Genomic DNA, 16,000 nt, shown 5'->3' on the forward strand with positions numbered 1-16,000 from the left:
AGTTTTACGTCCATATTACGCGTGTTAAAATATTGTGAAATTCTTTTAGCACTCTAATGAGTCTAGATTATTCTAATTAAATTCATCAAATTTGAAATCAATCTGAAAGTATATATACAAGTTATGAGACATTTGCTGCAAAGATATATTTTGTAAAAATTTAATTACAGCACGAAGTTTAGATACTTTTGTAATCTCTCTGCAAAATTTATACTCGCATTAAATATCTTTTAACGTCTACATATATTTTTCAACTATAGAGAAATTTCAAAATGCTTCGTATAGCACCTATAATATATTCATCAAAAGTGGTTTCATGCCGGTATGCAGTTTTCTACGCGTTTCCACCCCGTTGGTAAACCGATATTTAAATATTATCGTTGTTTAAAGCGTGTCTAACGAGTGTACACGAGTTTGTTCATATTTCGGGATGACGCGTCAGCAGCTGGTTAAACTAGGCTTCGCTATCTGCGCGTTTTATTGGCACTCGTCCACTGATAGCGGAAACCTGGTGCGGCAGAACACGGTGCTCGCTATCTCTGTTTCTTCGACGTGACGTGAAACTAGCAATTCCACGGCCCGATTTCGCGTTCTCTTCCCCTCGACGCACTGGAAACTATTATTATTCCAATTTTCCTCGGCAATGCTCGCCGGACTTTAATTAAAAGAATATTCGGGGATGCGGAAGAAGATTGGAATAGATTAAAGCTCGTTTCAATTAGATATGCGTCGCAGTCTGGATGCTGAAGAGAGACTGAAACGGAATTTCAACAATTTCGTAATTGTTATTGGTGATTGTTGCTTTAGAAAACCGGCCATTCTCTCTCTCTCTCTCCCTCTCACACACACACTCTCTTTCCCTTTCTCGCTTTCTCTCTTTGTAGAGCACGCGGTATTTTCCATTCGAAGATCGATAAATAATGAGGCGAATGAAAGGCGCAGTTGGATTACAAATAGCACGGAGTTCGCTTTGCGTACAGATGGAAAGAGTCGGTTCATTGGCATGCAGAATGAAACAATAGGAGTTTCTGTAACTCGGCTTTGATGTTCGTGCCTTTTGGGATAATCACGTTGTTCCTATTTAAATCGCGATCGTTCCGTTTGTTTATGCCAGGTACGCCAATGTACGTTTAGCTGCATGCTCTCGTTTCTATCGGGCGTTTCTACGGTAAAAACCAATGTAATTTAATTAATAATCGATCGAGAATTAACCGCCTCTGGTTATTTCGTTCCTATCGGCGACGTGACTCAGATAGTAACTGGACCATACGCGATTTACTTTTACGTTTCGCACAGATAAAATATAATTTCAGCTCTGTACTGATTATACATAGAAATTTGTCTGAAGCTCGTACCAAATATTATTACGATAGGAAGTAGACGTTATCAGATCCTTTTCGAACAATGGTTTGCTAAAACGTATCGAGATATCGAGTTAGCAATATTAGTTATGATATTAAGCGTATTATTCTCTTTTGTTTCGCAAATTTTTTCAAATTTACCTCAGATAGAACGATCGTGTGCGTAATAATTGCAACATTCGCTTGTGCAATTTTATAAACGAACAATGCGAGAATAGAAAGTCGCACGGAAATTGTAGCTGAGAAAGCTCGTGAAGCCCGAAACTGACATTATGCATCATTCTGCCAAATCCCCATCAGGAAACATTTACGTCTTCCGCTTTCGAAATACGTCGCTATCTTTCTTTTTTGTATTTCCTTCCAACCCGTTTTCTCTTCCTCGGATTTTTGCCACTTATCTGGCCCGTATCGGAGTTAAGGTACAGGCCTCTGACGGAGAGCCACGTCGTGAAAGTCAGCGATAAGCAGTGAACGTACTTGCTGGATTACTAGGTTCTGCTTTTCGTTCATACGTCTGAGAATAATGGATACGACACAGTATCCAACACAGACCAGCGGGCACGAATTCTTGTTTTTACTTTGTCTTCTACACTGGACTTTCTCAAAGTCTTAATCCATCTATTTTTCCACTTCTTGTTACGTCCGATTATTATTTTTGAAAAATGTTGCTGTCCAAACGAACGCTTAATCTTCTACCTTAGATGTTAGTAGTCGAGTACTAAAAATTATTTTGTAGCTGCTGAATCATATATTCGCGGGTTTGGTCACCCGGAAAAATAACTAGGCCATCTGCACTCTTAATCAGATCTGCGCATTATTCGATCTATTTCGAACAAATATTTGTCGAAAATATTACTCATCGTTATACATTATTATTCGTTACATATAATCCATTACTATGCGTTTTTATCGTTTATTAAAATTCATTCGAATATCAGTACGAATAATTTTTTATTTCAATTTAATTGTATTACAAAAATCTTCGTACATCTGCATAGTCCATTTTTTCAGCAATTTTTCCACTGCAAATTTCAGCAATGCTAAAAACGCGATATTACAACTACGGCCGTTAACAACGTGCGCTCGTTTCCTCCGTGATAACTGCAAAAAAATATCGTTAGCTTTGCCCTCTTGGGACAACGATTCCACGTACTCGTACAATTTCGAGTTGTCCTTTTCAAATTCCAAAACGACTTCGCTACTCGAATTCAGTTAGGTCCCCAGAGAGTTTCGTAGATTCTTCGATTTCCACGCGAGACTTACATTTCAGAAATCGTGGAAAGACGGGACCTCGTATGTGGATTGATTTTACTTTGCCTCTAAAGCTCACACGTCCGTACCCTTACGGCCCTTGTTCACGCGCGAGCACACTTTTTATTTTCCTTTTACTTCCCTCTCTTCGTGATCTCTTTCTTCTATACGTCCGTTGCCATCCGCAGGGATGAATACGATGGAAAGTCGGAGCCGCTCAAAGGATCCTTTTTGCTGCGAACCTATTCGCGCACAGATACAGGCCATTATCTTGCGCGTCATCGGGCCAACTTACGCGTGGCTCGTCTTTTCTTGTACCTTTGCCTCAATTGTTTCTTTTTTTGCTACGAATTCGTTCAGGTGAATGTCTCCGTTTTTATCCACCGAGAAAGACTTTGGTCGAATTTCCCACCTCCAATTATCTTTGTTTTTGCTTCTCAGATAGGAGGATATTTGCAATGTCATCTTATCTCCCTTCCACTTCTCTGAAAAAACCGTCTAACCAAGCTCGCAATTCATCCAGGGTCGAAGACACGTGTTGCGAATTTTTTTCTTCTACTTTGAAGGACTTAAGGTCGAACCTCCTACTTTGATTTGTTCTATTCTGTTTACTTATATTTCAGTAGTTTTACTAAATAGCATATCAAACTATTCGTGTAGTGTCCTATCTTTTTAAAAGATTCATGAAGTTTGGAATTCCCTACAGCATAATAATAATAATAATAATAATAATAATAATATCTATTTGTAATTTATCTGAAACAAAACCTTCTTTTCGTATACGTGGTTACGTATTACTCTAAAATACTCCAGAGCACTTTGAAAGCACCTCGAAAAAGCGGAGTTTGAATAAAAAATGACAATACGAGATAATGAGTGGTACAGATAAAAATGGGAAAAAGTGAACAGGAAAATAATAGGATGGAATATACGAATGGCGATTAATGATTACGAATCGCGTTGCAGACTGATAGTTTGAACGAACCTAAAGATTTAGAAGTCAATGGAATTACGAAATTGTTTAGCAATTATGTATAAGCGCTTAAGATAATTATATTATATAGCTGGTTCAATGGGATTCAGGTTGAAAGAGAGTAGAATTTCTAAGAAGGCGAGTATTATGGAAGACAGTGTAGTATTTTGTTCTTTCAAGGAATTTTAAATTAATAATAAGTTAATAATAAATCGAATCTTCCCCTTTTAATCGGTTCCGCTACTTTGTTGCTTTCTTCCATCTCTCTAATGGTGTTCTGACTTGGAACTCACTTACCGTTCGAGTGAAATGGGTTTAGTACTCGTGTGATTGTTTTAATCCTTTGAAAGTTTCGAAATCGAATTTTTCATTTTTAACTGTTCCCCTTCCCTTCATCTTCTTATCTTGTGTCTATACAGTTGAGTAGGAGAACGTTGGAAAATTCCCAAAACTTTGCGATTTGCGTTCATGCCGAAGTGAGTTCGAATGGAAATACGATTTTCCACGCTTCGAAAACGCCCGAGAATACTTTTTCGGCGACAGATTATCCCCACGGAGTACCAGTCGAAGAATTAATTTTAGATGGGGTGAATAATTTCGCAGCCCCAAGTGGAATCGAACTCTAAGCCAACAGGTTGCTAATCCACTTCTCTGGGCCCTTTGCTCTCTATTTTCGTTGATATTGTCAATAATTTATGAATTTTTAAAAGCAGCATACTCATTTTTGCAAAACTTCGCTCAAGACAAGACGAGTTCACAGAAGAGGTTTACTGTACCTTTGCCGGAGTTGCAATCGGATTATTTTTTATCATGACGTATGAAAAAATTTACTCGTTGCATCTCAACTGCTGCTGCTTTATCAAATTATTAAAATATCTTTTTATATTTTATCCCATCGTGGAACTACATTTATCTGAACGCTATTAAAACGATATTTTATACACAGTTAATACTCGATTAACTGTAATCTTCTCGATTGAATCCATTTATCTGCAAACGAATCCCCTGTTGCGTGAATGAAAAATAATAAGTAGCGAGGAAAATTGATGGGTAGCTATTTCGTAAAGTAAAATAAAAATATAGAACTATTTACAATTTCATGAACAATTCACGATACCAATAGGAACAAACGTTTGTAAAATTTTATCAAACAATTTGTTCTTTCCTTTGCACTTTCTCGTCGCCGAAACGATTTTTAATCAAATCGTAATTTACGCTTTTCCACCGCACTCACGTCGCCCTAATCTGATTCAGACGTTGACGTATGACGAAACGGTCTGCTCCTAAGAAAGTTTCAGCCAATTCAGGGCCGATTCTGTTTTCGGTATTGCGAAGTTTTTGCTGTTATTAGACGAGGATGGAAGTGGAGTTCGGTGCTGATGCTGGATATTGATCTCTCGTTTCGAAGGGAACATTTCAGTGATATCGATAGCCGATGTTTTGCGTCTTTTAGGCGTGGGTCGCGAGGGAATCGTCCATGGAACGAGGAAATTGAACAAACGTAGTCGAACCGAAGGGAAAATCGACAGGTTTATAAAAATATTTCCGTTCTATATGCCAGGAAAATTTTTCAACTTCCCTGTCCGCGATCACTTTATCGTAAACCCGTGCTTTTACGATATCGAAAGGGCGATTTCTAAAGAAAGGGCAAAGTTGAAGCACCGTTAAAGACGAAGATTAAGTCTGAGACTGTTTTCACATTGAATATCACGTCCATTTAATCCTATTGTTCTTCTTATTACTTTTTCACTTTGGATATGTTTGTCAAAAAAATTTTATAATTTTCTGCATATATTACGTGTGCTGTACAAAACTTAGAGATAGTAATCTAAACGATTTAACGAAATGATTTTAGTAAATCGTGTGAGTATCTAAAGAGTAATTCACGATTAGAAATAATTCAAATCATAATTGCAACATATGAAACGAATTTTTATTTCGAATAAAAGATAACGTGAAGATTATTTGAAAAAAAAAATATCTTAATTTAACTTAGGCAAATTGTGGACATTAAACGAAGATTACTTTAATTTCACGCTAGATAATCTGCGTCTGAATTAAATAATGGATTAAGATTGGATTGCGGCAAGGCAAAATGCAGCGTGTCTTAAGAATTGCTTTGGCCGGGAAACAAATGAACCGCAATTAACTTAACGTTTAATTTTGGAGAGAATTCGAGCGGGTAGAGTGGCGAATTCCTTCCTTTTCATCCTTAGGAAATTTTTCATTTCAACGGACGACAAAGGCTGTCTCGAATCACCAGAGACTACGTTGCTGCTCGGTAACGCTATATTAAAATCGTTCGAGGTCCGTGTTTTCGCGTTGCAGTGGCAAAAATTCGCTTAAAACTGTTTATGATTCGTAGGAGAAACGCCCGGAGAAAAATTACGCAATCTCTTTGACCCGCATCTTCGACGGATGTGAAATTTTTCATTTACGTTCCACGATAATCGGACTGACTGTTTGATCGCGATATTGCAACACGTACGCTGCTGTTACTAAAAAGTATGTGGGCGGTTGTTTGTACCTGACAGAATGTAATTTAGTTACGAAATTGTAGATAGACTGAGTTTGACTATATCCGTTATTTTTTCACAAAACATTGTGACAGAATGAAATTTATTTTTAAAAGTTGACACGCAACAAAGCAATCATTTTTTTTCTATTTGAAGCAATGAGATTTTCATACAAAGTAACAGTACATTGTACTTTGATGTCAAATACGTATCTCTAAAATTCAATTGAAAGGAAGAATTTTGACAATACGAGATACAACATATTCAATTTTTCAATTAGATTCCTCTGTCCGTTGATTTTACAATGAGATAGTATTTCTTCTAATAATTAATTTCCCATTGATTACTATATCTTGGTACTTGATACTTCGTATTTGATTGCTATCATTTATTTATTATGAATGCAAGTACCGAAGTATCCACATACTTAGAAACTTATGACAGTGTGCATATGTATAACAAGTAGTTTGCGAAGGAAGGAAAAGGGGAAGATAAGCAAAGCTGATTGGCTGTGCCGCGTGATCGATATTTCGCGAGACTTGGCGGTCTCTGCTAGACTCAAACTCACGAGGCTCTCTCCTCTCTTACTAGTAAAAGTTGAAATTTACTTGGGAAACTAAAGTCTCGACGCATAAATATCACGGTATCTAATGTTAGATATTCTGGCGCTGGTCTCGTAACTCGTTTTGAAAAATTGCTTTTATATTCCGTGGCGCGAGAAGTCGCGAAAGAAGCGGGCACGCCGAGCACGCAACAAGTTGAACTGATTTCAGGAGAGCCATGGCTAACGATGTTATCTATCACGCCACGTAAGTTATTTAAAGCCGCGATTCTCAAAGGTGTTGGAATAATTATGACACAACAGGTGGCGAGTTTCTTTTTACCAACTCGCCAAGTAAAATGTGTCGTGTTGGCTATTGTTTCGACGAATTAACCTTTTCGTGATCTTTTGTAATCCTACGTTGACTATCACTCGTATATATTTCGTATATAATAATATAATATCGTCCCTCTTGTGCCAATATCACGATTACGCGATTCGATAGATTATAAATTATGATTTATAGAAATTTGTAATCGAACGTTAAGTTATTGAATAATCCTGAAGGTAATGGATTAGGTTTAGAATATAATCATTATAGTCTTGTACTGTATATGTTATAACGTTCATGTCTTCAATTTATATAGTTCGTTCACGATTTTGGCATAAGAGGGATGATACATATTGTATTAGTTTGCTGTTAAAATATTAATACAACGCAAAACTGACTTAACGATGGTAAATAACGAAATCGAGGGACCGATTGGAATGAAAATTTGAAAATACCGTAAGTTGCAAGGAATTATAAAGTGAAACGCGTAAAAGTCGCTTGGCGAAGAAGCCTGTAGATGTTCGATGAGAATTTCAAGATGAGGCAGTCGTAAAAAAAAATATACGACCGATATTTGACATAAAAAGTAACACGATGTCATAAAGGGACCTCTGTCTGTGTGGATCGTTTTGACGTTCGATATACATAAATGACAACTCTTCCATCCTGTTCACGTCGCCATCGATAAAGATCATAAGTTTCTTTTCTGGGTTAATGTAAACTGTCAATCATCGATTCTGTTACTGCCATCAAATTTTATGAAATTGTGTACGTTAACTCATAGAGGAATTAACTTCTCACAATTGTTCCAATCAGAAGTTAAAATTTTGAAAAGATTCGCGACTCGTTTACCAAAATTTCAACGCCCGTAGAATTTGCGTTACTCTCTCTTCCTTTGTTCCAAAAATTGCGCCGTTCAACGCGTTAATTCGTCGAGAACTTCTCGTTACGAGAACCTTTCGCTTCTGTTTGTTCGTTCGTCACGAATTCTCATGAAAAAAATGGGAAATCCCCTCGACAAATTTCAACGCAGCGGTTGAATCGTAGCTTTCGAAGGATCTTGCATAAAATTCTCGCGTCCCTCTAGGCACGTCTGGCGGAATGAAACCGCGAAAGCTTCCGGAGGAACCATATTCTTCATGAAAATCACATTCGAGAGACTGAATATTAAGACAATGGATTTAGCTGCGCAGGAATTTTTCCATTTTCCCCGGTTGTATGTTTCATAACATTTGCGATTTCGTTGTCTGTGTTGCTCGCCGTAATACCGATAATATTCTTATGGTTCTCTGTTGTCAGACAACGTTTGCTGAACAAACTTTATCCACGAATTCTTTGCCGCGTGTCTGTTTCCCGTTGTCTCGTTTAAAGACTAGAAAATAGGTTAATTAGGATGGCGAGGCCGCATACCGACATACTTTAGTTGGAAATTTCTCAGAGCAACAGGTAGCCAGCTATGGAATTTCATACGGCTTGTCCGATAGGCTCTATGTTCCGCTATACATGTCTACATTCTATTGAAGTCGAATTATTACGTCTGTTTATCCTGACAGGATATCCAGGATTTCTCACCCTCCGCTTCAGCTTGTTTATATACATAACTAATTTGGATAAACCGATAGCAACATGATAATCCTTTAATGCTGGTAAAACGAACCGCGAAATGGAACAGAATTTTGTAACGATCGTAGACGAGGATATGGAGCAGCGTGTGAAACTACGCTGACTCACGAAAGTATTTCAATATCGATCAGAAATATTGCACGTGTTGTCATGATCGCAAATAAATAATTATAAATTTCTAGATGTATATAGAAACCATAAGGCGTTTCTTGCAAACATATATGTAGCAAGAAATTAGTCTACAGCATAAACAGCCAGCTTATAATAAGCGATAAATAGAAAGATGGATGAAAATAATTTTTTGATGGAAGAGGCTTTCTATCTGGAACCGACAAATCGAACAAATTCTAAAGTGCTTTCGAGGGAACGGTATACATTTTTGAGCGACATTTTCGTGACTGTTGTAGGAATATGGATCTCTTCAGGGAAAAAATCCATTCGAGAGGCAGATGGAGGAAACTGGACGATTGGCGGAGCACCAGTTGAAGCATCCTCTGGCGAAAGTACCTTATCGTTTTGATACGTTCGATTTCTTGGAACTGTTCGACGCGCCAGACGTTTTTGTTATATTGGAAGAAAGTTAAGAATGCGATGGCACTTGGCTGCTACGTATTCTGGGAAATTGATCGACTAGAAACTGGCCAGCGAAGATTTTTTTTCCAATTTTCCGTGAATCTTCCTAAGGCTTGAAATTCCAGGATTCACGGGGATTTCGAGGATTACGGCGCTCAAAAAACCGGAATGCTATTTTAATTGTTTAGAAGATACCGAACAAGAGTATTTCAAGAGTCCGATCGTTTGAAGAGAATACATTTGCAGATTAATTGTTGAAAATGTTCAAGAATGCAATGGAAATCTGGGATAAGCGAAGTGAAATCTACAAGACATCAATCAATCATCGAGTTTGCATAGGGGCGCCATGTTGACTTCGCGAAACCCGCTCAATTATGCAAGCTCGGTTATCGATTTCTTCAAGCGCAACGCCGCGAGTTTCTCCGTGCGCGATATACTCTGCGGTTTACCGCGAGAGAATTTGAAGAAAAATTGAAACCAACTTGCCCTTATCATTAGAATCAAATTCATTTGCAAATCAAAATAAACTAAATTTCATGGTATACATTGGCAGTAGAAACATGTTTCATGATCAGACACTGGAGAACTTCTTACGATTTAAACGCCACGGTTAGAAGCATGAAATATTCGAGACGTTTAGTCTGTTATACACCTGGGCGTTCAGAAAAATGACCAGCTTTTTGCCTGTTAGATCTCGACAAGGCACGAAAGGGTTTTTTTTTAACAACGTAACATTATGCACACGCAATGAAGTTTAAGTAGACCTTGCACGAAACAACGCAGAAAGAAAAAAGAACGTGTAAGTGAGAGGCAGGAAACACGGGGAAACGAAAAAGTTACGTGGCGTGACTGTTAAACACGGCTGTTGGATGCATTTTGGGATAGAGGAGCGACATAAATATCGAAGTTATATGGCATAACTCGCACGTACGGGTCTGTATATTAATGAGCGCGTTAGAAAGGCTCGTTCCACTTTGCGGGGTAATTTCGAATTTCCTGAGCTTATTTCACCCGAGAGTATTGTACTACTGGCGAGGCAGTTTGGAAAAATTTAAGTTTGGCCAGTCCTCGCGTTAATTGACCATAATTCTCTGTTCAGTAGACATTAACAACGAGGACAGGATGGAAATAGGACGAAATTGTATTGTCTAGATCAATAAACTCGTCCTTTCAGTCTCGCGTACATCTCCTGTATTATTTATTGTCGCGAGAATTAATTTCATACAGAAATTATGGAAAATTTATAGACAACGCGCGATAATAGTTTGTTATATTCAACGACAATTTGAACAAACCAGAAGCCAAACTGGCCAACCATAGCTTTTATTAATGTTTTAATCGAGATACATAAGCATGGGATAAATATTCGATTCTCGAGAAACGAACGACTTATTTCTGTTACGATTAAATCATTAATCTAGTCAAGAATTTATGTATTTGCTACACAACTAATCCATTCGTAATAATAAGTTTCACCGAAGGATTTCCACTTGCGAGTGAATTTCCAGTGGAATTTGGAAAGGCAGTGGATCATCTTGCAGCATCGCGGACGTTTGATTAATCGCAGCCTCATTAAGCAATTTCGAGCACAGAATGTTTGCCAACCGCATAAATTATACGACCGACATACCGGCGAGAGACCATAAATTCCGATTAACCACTTTCTTTAATGAACTCGACGCGAAACTCAGAAGTTCCTGGTCAATGGATTCGTTCGTTTGATGTATTCCATTCCTTTATTTTATTAAGGCAAATAATAATTATTAGATAATAGTTATTTTCAGTAGTTATTTTTAAATATAATTCTTCAGTATCAACATCATAATTGGTCAACGCTTAACCACTTACCAGGAACTAGATTTTCTCTTTACCTTTGGCGAAAGGAGAACGAGGATGCGGTTTACTTAGCCGCGAAGCCATACAATTTTTCCTATTCGAAATAGTTCAATGTACTTTTGTGTTTCAAAGTTATAGGCACTTTTTGTTTCAATAATTCGCAATGATTCAATATTTCCTTTCAATAATTCCTCAGCTGCATAGAGGGTGTCCGAAATGGTTAGCCTCTGTCTCTGTTATTCGACGTAGATCTGAAAGAATGATCGCGAGCAAGTGGATATTTCGAGCATTTTCCATGAATAATAATTGATTATGACTTGATACGATGAAACAAAGCCAAATGGTACACGTGTTTGTATGAACTTTCTCACTGTCCTTGTATTCACTGTCCACTCATTAAGTGTCGGGTTAAGTCACATGTTATGAAACTTCCTGTATACCTGAAGAACGATATATCAATATTCTCTTTTTATTTCATAGCACGTGTTTCCTTCTTGAGCAGCCTCTGAAACGTTACTTGCCTGTTTGCTTATTAATTAAATATTTTAAGAAAATTGTGCAAATTCTCGCATTACACATTAATAGAACGAACACCAAGATTGCTTTTCTATTAATATCGCATGGTCTTGCGTTGCACTTATCGAACGTTGTAATCACACGATCTTTAATACATACATTCTTAGCTATACACGCCACTTTACTTCCTGTTTCGCTATTTTAAAACTAGCGAATATCGAGCTACACGCGTGAAAATTCGCGTCCCATTCCAAAGAAGAAGAATTCGACGCGGCGACTGCATCTTTTGCCTCGTTTAGTTTTGAGGAAGAGTGGAACAGTAGGTCGTGTCGTCGAAGGGATGACTTTCAAGTGGAAAGTTGGCAAGTCGCGAGTTCGGGCATCTCGAGTTGCCGAGGTGAAGCACGAAGTTGAACACGAGGCTCCGATGAAAGGGTTGGCTAACGTGGTCTGCCAAGTAAGCAGCGTTTTTCATGCTCTTCGGTCGACGCCACGGAACGCGGCGCCTAGTTACCAACGAAATTGATCGGCTATTTCAAGCTGAATCTCTGAAAGGCACACTTCAGATTTTGTTAGCGAACACTCTTACGTCGTCCGCAAGTATGTCGAAGCGTTTAGCAGCGATCGACCTTTGCAAAAGTAGTTTCATTTATTCCGCGTAGATTACTATATTTTTTTTTTTTTTGATCTACTCGAAAAAAGAAAAGAAATCGAAGGTTTCCTGTTATAAGATTAGATTTTAGAAGTAGCTTAATTCATTTGGCGTAAGATGATTCCAGTCTTATTTTATGATATGCAGAGAAGCATTTTAAGGTTCTCGTTATAGATGCATTTTTAGGATTTAAACTTTTGAGCTTGTTAGAGAAGCATCTTATGCCATCTTGAAGCATAATTTAGCAACGAATGAGAGTCGAGAAAAGTGGTACAATTAATTGCCTGTATCTAATCTAATTTGTTTCAACGTTTCTAGTATTCCTGATGGTATGTACAGAAAAGTTTAGAGATTTTCTTTATGAAAGTAAACTTTGAATCTCTTAGTAAATCCTCTTACGTCATGTCAAAGCGTTTAACAGTGATTTGCAAAAGATGGTTCAACTTATGTGCTGTAAGACGTCTCTATTTTTCCGATGATGTATAGACATAATAAGAATTTGGAGAATATTTCCTTCGTGAAAGATTCCGAATAGTATTCGTGTACTTTCTCTCTATTCTTATTACATCATCTTGAATTGAAATTCTTCGAAATACGGAGATGGAGTTGCAGGAAAATATCCTGCCGTGAATAGCAACAAGACTTTTTAGTTTCTTTAATCGATCGCATAAGAACGATGGGTTTGGCTGGCTTGTTGATCGAGTCGTTGATACTACGAAACATTCCAGCGTGATCGAACAGCAACACACAGAATATGCATACGGCAACCACGCAAACATCTTGACTATCTGTTTGCATTCTGATCATATTAGTTTCCTGTTTTCTTGCATATTTGCATAGCCCCAATATCCTCTTGCCGCGTCCTAATATCTATATTGTAGGATAATTTCTCCTGGGAGTATCAACGTTTCGAAACGTGAACGAATAATACGTTTCGACGACTTCCTTCAATAAAATTCATCCCTATAAACTTATTATTACCCATAGAAAATAAATTCTCGGGAAAATTGGAAATGAGCGCCTTTGATTACCATATATCGTGTAAAATATTAGATTTTATATCCATTGGGGGATTTCGATTTGCAACAGTGTCACAATGCAAATCTCTATCCGACAGTTTTTCGTTCGATTAACTTTTAGTCTGTTCGAACCTTCTTGCAGGATTTTATTACCAGAAAGATTTCTCGCGGCAATTTAAACGGCGCACGTATGTTCATGCACCATGCAAATCGTGCGCGGTGGCCTTAAAAACACCACACTGCGCCTTTCGAGCATGCACACTTCATTACTCTATCGATTTGAATCGATGGCTAGCGGCGCGGTACAGTCGGCAACTAGTTATCGGATAAATCGCAGATAAAAGTCTCGTATTCGTCTGTAATAATTCAATTACTCGCTCTACTCGATCGTGTACGAATCCGCGATAACAGTTGGCTCGGTCTTTTTCGGCGTAACTTTTCGGCGTAACCGTAATTTGGTGGCATCAGCTCGAATAGATGAATCGAGAGACCTATTTTGCCACATGTTTGTCGTTACTGTACCGTCGACGGCGTGTAACAAACCGGCGGAGCATCGCAAAAAATATGGATTAAAAAAGCCACAGGCTGTGAAACGCTGGTCCACGAGCGCGTATTTTTGTTCACGCTATTTAGGTCTCGCGGTTCGTGTACCATCGCGAGGAGTTACATCGAATGTAAAATCACTGGCTGAAACACGGACCATCCAGCATGGTTTCGTTGTTTTTCATTTTAAACTTTGTTGACGGTAATTCGATGCCATTTGTTTGGAAGAATTCGTCCACGAATTTGTGAACATTTTAAACGAAATTCTTTGCTTTGTGAAACCTGGAAAAAATAGATTGTGTTTCCCTTGTATTATTTAATCTATTAGTAAGGTGAAGAATATAGCAATATCGAATATGGTTATGATAAGTTCTATGTTTTAAATGAGTAAATCCTGTCAGTTTATTTGGTTTTTGGACCCGAAATACGTTTTTGTAGATGTCTTAATCGCTTTACAGATGTTGGAACGCTGCGAAGTTAGATCTCTCAGAAAAGTTTGCGGATCTGGATCTGATTATCTCGTATTAAAATAACAGCCACCGAGTAACGCCAAAGACCAGTAAGTTTTCTTTCTTGTGATCATCAACTTTTATCATACTTAATGCAATTGTTAGTATTTTCTGCAAAAGGCTCAAAATAAGGAATTCTTGAACCCAATACGAGAAATATGGGAAATCCTAAAGACGAAGAATTCCAATTGTTAATTCTTGGTAATTTTATTGCGCTGTCGGAGTTTTAAATAAGAAGAACAATTTTCTTCAGTTTCATTGCATCGGTTTCGATTGTACTCCCAATAGAGAAACGAGCAATCTTTGTGTTCTGAAAGCGAACAGAAAACAATATGCGATCTCAGTGATTTAGTCGCAATAACTGAGGAAAAGCACAATGGAATAGCAAACGAGATCCTGCCTTCTCTCTATTCTTTCGTTGTCAGATTTACATCGGCCGTGGTGCAAAAATCGTTTTAGTAACGTGACAAGTGAAACGTAATCAAAAGCAGGAGCAGAGGTACGCGGCCTTTTCATCGCTGTTGCATTTTACAAGAATCCTATAACGTCGTATTCGCGTCAGTTATTCAGGTAGACGCGGCGGAACGCGGAAAATGACTCGAATGAACGTTCCTCGTTGAATATTTCGACTTGCTGGTAGCCTTATAAACATACTTGTGGTATGAATGTGAACGAAAGAGTGCATTAATTACAAAAACCATCGACAGGGTTTATTTAAAAAAATTAAATTTTAAGGAATAAACGTCGAAGTGGCCCCACTTTCCAGTAATTTAAACGAACTCATAAAATCCAGCTAAAATCTAAGTACCTGCTCGAATTTGCTATTTAAATTCACACAACTAATATTTTTAACAAACTTTTACATTTTCAAATGTGACGTCTGCACTAACCTGTTCTAGTAAATGCAGTGTAAATATTGCTGCAAACCCTTCAATTCTTAAGTTGATACTTTTCTAGAATTTAACTCGACACCCATTAGTCGAAGATTTAACCCATTCACGTGTTCACACCCGTGACATATGAGTTTGCAGGAACATCCAATTTGTGTAAGCCCATGACAATCACGTCAGATAGTTTGTTCAGTTTGACAAAAGAAGACGATACTTTCTCTAAATTGTAAATCAACATCTTTTCTTCAATTTTAATGTGACCAGCATTCATTCATAAGTCGATTCTTTATCGTCTTAGTGTCTTCTTTTAATAGTTTAGAATTTCATTTTATTTTTCGTATTGTATCTTTGCCTCCTTTTGTTATTTTTAGTAATTCATCGTTATTATTAACATATGCCTACTATGTTCCATTCTTTCACTTTCTCTTCTGTATTTCGCTAAATGTACTTCATACGCTACTAAAAACGAAGAACAGATAGTAAATCTTCGCTGTTAGGAGATTAATATGTCGATAGATTTTGCTGCTATATTTTACTCGAAACCGTCAAGAAGTATCGGTGATCATTGCCCATGCATGACCTGAAAATTGTACGTCCTAGCCGGTTATCTAATCCCAAATCCAGCGGACCAAGTAGTACGAGTCAATAATCCCAGCGACCAGGAATATCGAGCAAGCAGTCACGCGCGCCGTCATCTGCCGTTGAAATTTCGTTTTCCGAAAGCAACCAGCTTAAGCAGCGTTCACATTGAACGATCCAACGACAAAACAGCCCTTTAACGTCGAAAGGAGAGTCGAAGCGAACCTCGGTAAATAAAGGAAGTTCCAGGGCTCTGGTATGTTCCAAGGAAGCTGATTACATAGGAT

General features: G+C 37.9%; 1 long non-coding RNA gene across 1 annotated transcript in view; it reads left to right on the forward strand.

Annotated features, from left to right (window-relative positions):
- Positions 1-14,315, forward strand: part of LOC117216320 — a 65,226-nt gene extending 50,911 nt beyond the window's left edge. Inside the window, exon 3 of the long non-coding RNA XR_004489350.1 lies at positions 14,194-14,315. This is a non-coding gene — a long non-coding RNA (uncharacterized LOC117216320). The remainder of the gene's footprint in view (positions 1-14,193) is intronic.
- The last annotated feature ends 1,685 nt before the right edge of the window (positions 14,316-16,000 follow it).

This window comes from Bombus bifarius, unplaced genomic scaffold (assembly GCF_011952205.1).
Source record: "Bombus bifarius isolate JDL3187 unplaced genomic scaffold, Bbif_JDL3187 scf7180000010271, whole genome shotgun sequence".
Lineage (NCBI taxonomy): Eukaryota > Metazoa > Arthropoda > Insecta > Hymenoptera > Apidae > Bombus > Bombus bifarius.